This window comes from Pelodiscus sinensis, chromosome 30, assembly GCF_049634645.1.
Source record: "Pelodiscus sinensis isolate JC-2024 chromosome 30, ASM4963464v1, whole genome shotgun sequence".
NCBI classification, from domain to species: Eukaryota; Metazoa; Chordata; order Testudines; family Trionychidae; genus Pelodiscus; species Pelodiscus sinensis.
In genome coordinates this window covers 9,947,825-9,953,824 of record NC_134740.1, presented here as the reverse complement: position 1 = coordinate 9,953,824, position 6,000 = coordinate 9,947,825, and positions in this window count along the sequence as shown.

Below are 6,000 nucleotides of genomic sequence, written 5' to 3'. Positions count from 1 at the left end.
GGCAGACTGGTATCGGTGGGACCCTGCTGCCATCCTTTCCCATTCTTCCTTTTCTTTGCCCAGCTCAGGCAGGGGCAATCCCTCCGTGGACGTTCACCAGGGTTAACCCCTGGTGATCTCCAGCTGCGACATTTAGATGCAGATTCCATTGGTGCTCCCATTGGAGAGGGAGGCCTGTTAGACATTTCAGGTCTTTGTTAGAACAGCAAGGGGCTCCTTCAAGGGAGGTTGTGTTTCCAAAAAGCTACACACACTGGGTCATTCAGTGTCTCACACACACAGAGACACTTTATGTAATTTAAGGACTTAGTTCGAATTTACATTTCACTGCTAATTTCAAAATGGCGACCGGACGGGAACATGCAAATAAAGCCCAGGATATTTAAATCCTGGGCTTCATTTGCAACTCTGGTCGCCTCATTTGCCTACCTAGCTCAAATTAACGAGACATACCCTCAGAGTGTCTTTTACATTTCCTGCTTGTAATTTCCCCAAAGGCCCATCTAGTCCCTTTCATTCGATTCTCCCAAACTGTTCTTTTAGCGGATTCTTAACTGGTCTGTGCAATTCCTCATTTTGTTTCTCTCTCGTACTTCCATTTAATTCTTTAGGTGGTGAATTCCATAATGTCTGACATGTCCTGGATGGGTGTATTGGGACACTATTTGAAATCCCAGGGGTGGGTGAGCGTGAGCCTGCCCACTTCTAAAAGTCCTTCTCCCAGCCTTGCGGAAGGGATGACTGGCCCTGGGCTTCAACTGATTCCTTGGGACAAATGAGAAAAACAACGTCAAGGGGAGCCGGTGAAAGGTTTAGAACAAGGGAGCCAGCTGGGGACACTGAGCCAAGTACCCCAGACAGTGAGCTCTGCTCCTCACAGCTGTCGATAGAACCAGTGGACACTGCTCAGAGGATACATGAAACCAGGGTAGAATGTCAATAGGTTCCACAGTTGCAGAGCACCCCTCATCCTGCATCCTCCTCCTACTGCTATAGACGGCAGCTTTCACTAGGGCCAGGAAGAGGTTAACGAGGAGGCCTCATGACTTTGTGGGGACATGGATTGGGGAAAAGTGCAGCCAGAACCACAATAAGAGTTTCTGGAGGTTTCTGTGCACGTGCATGTGCCAGGTTTTTCCTCATGCCCGCTAATCATTTTGGTTGCCTTCCGCTGGACCCTCTCCAATGCGTCCACATCCTTCTGCAGACTAAAAAGACCCAACTCCCTCAGCCTCTTCTCATAAGTCATATGATCCAGCCCCCATTTTGGCTGCCCTCCGCTGGACCCTCTCCAGTGCGTCCACATCCTTTTTGTAGTGGGGGGCCCAGAACTGGACACAGTACTCCAAATTTGGCCTCACCAGAGCAAAATAAAGGGGAATAATGACATCTCTGGATCTGCTGGAAATACTCCTCTTAATGCAACCTAATATACCATTTAGAATAGTGATAGAAATGTAGCTGTGTTAGTCTGGGGTAGCTGAAGCAAAATGCAGGACAATGTAGCACTTTAAAGACTAACAAGATGGTTTATTAGATGATGAGCTTTCGTGGGCCAGACCCACTTCCTCAGATCAAATAGTGGAATATGCCATTAGCCTTCTTGGCTCCAAGGGCACACTGTTGACTCCTATCCAGCTTCTCATCCACTGTAACCCTCAGGTCCTTTTCTGCAGAACTACTACTTAACTGGTTGGTCACAAGCTTATAACTATGCTTGGGATTCTTCTGTCCCAAGTGTAGGACTCTGCACTTGTCCTTGTTGAACCTCATCAGATTTCTTGTGACCCAATCCTCCAATTTGTCTAAGTCACTCTGGACCCTATCTCTACCCTCAAGCATATCTACCTCTTCACCTAGATTAGTGTCATCTGCACACTTGCTGAGGGTGCAATCCATCCCCTCAATCAGGTCATTAATAAAGATATTTAACACGACCAGTCCTAGAACTGGAACTTGGGGCACTCCGCTAGAAACCGACCGCCATCCTGACATCGAGCCGATGATCACGACCCGCTGGGCACAGACTTCTAGCCATCTTTCTAGCCATCTTACAGTCCATTTATCCAATCCACATTCCCTTAATTTGCTGGCAAGAATATTGTGGGAGACCATATCAAAAGCCTTGCTAACGTCAAGGTATATCACATCCACTGACTTTCCCACGTCCACAGAGCCAGTTATCTCCTTATAGAAGCACCTCATTTCCCTCATGTAATTGACAACAGAAGAGCTCACTCAATGGAATGGGAATATAATAGGATTCAGCAGGTAGGGAGGAGATCCAGGAATGCTCAGAAGTTCAGCTCCTTGCATAATTTGTGCACTGTGGTTTAAGTACAAATCAGTGAAGTGGAGCGCGGCACGAAAATGCTCGGCCTCTAGGAGAGAGAAAAGCTGAGAAAATAGGAGACTCACAAACACAAGGCAAGGAATCAAGAAAGAAACAAGGTGACGTGAGGTCATTGAGGATGATCTCTCTTATTAGGGAGTCAAATGGGCCACGTGTAAGGAAATATTTCAGTTCATCTCTTTTCTACTCTATGTCAATATTTGTCTTTCTCACTCCATGCCTGTCTGTGAAAGCAACTAGTGCCAGAAGAGCTTTTTTCAGGGACCGATGGACCTCCTTGTTTTCAGGCAGTAGAGGACAAGATTGAGCAAAGGGGCCAGGAATAGGAACCAGACAGACATTATTTTGTGGAGGATCAGAAGAGGGTCAATCACTATATCTACTTAGATGACCTTTACACTCACATAATAAATGACAAGAACAGGGAGGTGGGGGAGGAGCAGGTAGAAATGGCCTCCCCATCCTGTGACGGATTCTCAGGATGTTGGTGATAATGGAAATGTAGGATGTTAGTGTCAGTAGAAAAATCCCAAAATTCAATATGATAGTGAAAGCAAATAACATCAGTCGCAGAGTCTTGGTGTGCGCATCACAGAACGCCCCTTCAACGGCTGCAAAATCACAAAAGAGAATGTCACTTTCTTTGGGACCACAATATCTTAATTGCAGAATGATCATTTGTAGCCTGATGCAGTAGGAAACGCCTAATATCCAGGCACATGCCACCATGTGACAACAGACCCTGCCTTTTCATCAGAACATTATAGTGGAGGAGATGGCAGACCGCTTGATACTGATCAATACATATGGCCATGAGCAGGAGACATTCTGCATTGGCAATGATCATATAGAAATCAAATTGCAGAAAGCAGGGGGGCAAGGCATGTAGATCCTGGAGGGTCTGTCTGCTCATCATGGCTGGGGAAGCTGGGCAGGAGGAGAGTCACTGGCAGGAGAGAGGAGTTCCTCAGGAGCAGAGGAGTGCCTCATCATCAGGGAGCATGCCCAGACTTCCCTTCATCCAGCAAAAGCAGCCATCTGTGATGATTCATCACCATGTGCTCCATTGTTCCTAGTCTTCTTCAAACACTCTCACACTTACGCTCTGGGGAGAATGCAGCTTAGAGCATGTTACAAGCAAGGTAGCTGAGTTACAAAGATGACAAAATTGCATCTTATAGTAAAAGTAAAAGTTACAAAGATTACAAAGTTTGACAAAGATCACAATGAGTTGCAGTTTAAAACCTTAGAATGTGCTACATTCAACTTTGTGTAGTTTCAGAAAATGCATGTGTATAAATCAAGTAAGCTCAGGCACAGGCTTTTTTTTATGCAACAGTCTTCTGTGGTCTCTTGCTCATAGAAAGCGCTCTATCGGTAGTCAGTATAAGTGCTATAAAGTTATCTTACAGGCCAATAGGAAGTCATGTGACTTATCTCACAATGATCTGGAAACTCTAGATCAAGACAGATTGTCCTGGTGACAAATCATTGTTCACGCTCTTCATTGCATTTAGAGTCAGCATATTCAGGCATTGCAGGAAAAGTGCAGGACTCAAACGAACACAGAGCACCTGCAGTTGGTGGCTTTTTATGTGACATCTACAATCAGCTCTGCCGATCAAGGATTGGTTTAGCTTCTCACCAATAGAATCACAGAAGATGAGATCTGTCAATAAATGGCTCAGTCCAAGAGAGGAAGAATTTATACAGACACTGGGGAAAACCAGCTCTTGTTCACATGGGGGATTTCCATATTTTGCCATCAACATTTCCCTTTAAAGAAATAGAAATTTCAGTAAAATGACCATTTTCTGTGGGCTTTGCAAGAAAGGTTTCCAGTTGTCACGGTGGAGCAGAGCCCGGTGTAATCCAGAAAGCCGGCTACATCGTCAGGCTCAATGAGCAATATCAATGGTTCAATGTCTAGTTGGCAGCTAATATCAAGGGGATGCTCCCGAGGCTGGTTTTGGGGACGGTTTTGTTCAACAGCTTCATTCGTGGTCTGCATGAGGGGATGGTTTACGTGATGGGACCCACTTCTGATTCTCTGTTTTGTGTGTTTGTTTGTCTCCTTCTGCCGGCGGTGAGGGCCATCAACTCTACCCTGCTGTGCACAGTCATCTGCCTGGGAGACCCGGACACTATTGTGGCTGGATTTGCCACCCTGGGCTTCCAAAATTGTGGAGGGGCAATTGATGGAACCCACATCCCAATCTGATCACCAGAACATTGAGCCACACAGTACATTAACCACAAGGGCTATTTCTCCATGGTGCTGCAGGACCTGGTCGACCTCCATGGAGACTTCACGGATATTTTCCTCGAGTGCTCAGAGAGGGCGCATGCCAAATGAAGATGAAGCGGCTTGCTTTCTTGACAGACCTGGATGTAGTCTAGATGGTAGCTAGTCTCGTATCTGTCGAGAAAGCCTGCAGTTGACAAAAGCCTCCGTTGACAAAAACCTCCGTAGACAAAAGCCTAAGACTTACCCTTAGACTCCCAAACTCCCATAGAATTTCATTTCTTTCCCTTCTGCAGATGTGTTCTACATTCACTCATCATGGCAAATTTCCAAGCCGTAGCTGACGACAGAAGAGCCTCGTCAATGGGATGGGAATGTCGTAGGATTCAGTAGGTGGGGAGGAGATCCAGGATCACTCAGAAGCTGTTAAGCTCCCTGCAGAGACTGGGCACTTGTGTCCCTGTACAGATCAGTGAAGTGGAGTGTGTCACTAAAACGCGCGGCTGACATGAAAGAGAAAATCTGGGAAAGTAGGAGAACGACAGGAAGAAAGCATGAAATCAAACAAGAGACAAGGCACAGTAAGGTCCATTTGGGGTAACCCTCTTTTCAATGAATCAAATGGGCGAGGTGTAAGAGAATACATCAGTTCTTCTCTATTTTACTGTACACCAACATATATAATTTCACACTCTCTGACTGTGTCTGAAATCAACCAATTTCATAAGAGCTTTTCTCAGGGACTGATGGACCTCCTTGTTCCTCAGGCAGTAGATAATAGGGTTGATCAAAGGTATCAGGACTGTGCTCGTGTCAGACAATATTTTGTACACGATCGCGAGGGGCCAGAACAGTGAAAACATATTGATTGCAATTGTGCTCACATAGTAAACTACAACCACAATGAGGTGGGAGGAGCAGGTGGAAAAGGCCTTTTGCCTCCCAGTGCTGGAAGGGATTCTCAGGATGGTGGAGATGATACAAATGTAGGTTGTCAGGGTAAGACTCCAATGTTCAATATGACAGACAGAAAAATTGTCACCAGTGTCAGCGTCTGGGTCTCACCACAGAACCCACCATCGGATGCAAAATCACAAAAGAAATGGTCAAATACTTCAGAACCACAGTACGTTAATTGCAGAATAAAAATGTGTATCATGATGCTGCTGGAAATGCGGAATATCAAGCACCCTGCCACCACGTGACCACACACCCTGCCGTTCATAAGAGTGGGGTAACGGAGGGGGTGGCAGATGGCTAGATACCGATCACAACACATGACCGTGAGCAGCAGACATTCTGCATTGGACAGGATAATATAGAAGTGAAATTGCACAAGGCAGTTCTGAAAAGAAATGGTTCTGTCCCCAGTCACCAGACTGCCAATCAGCCTGGGCAGGGT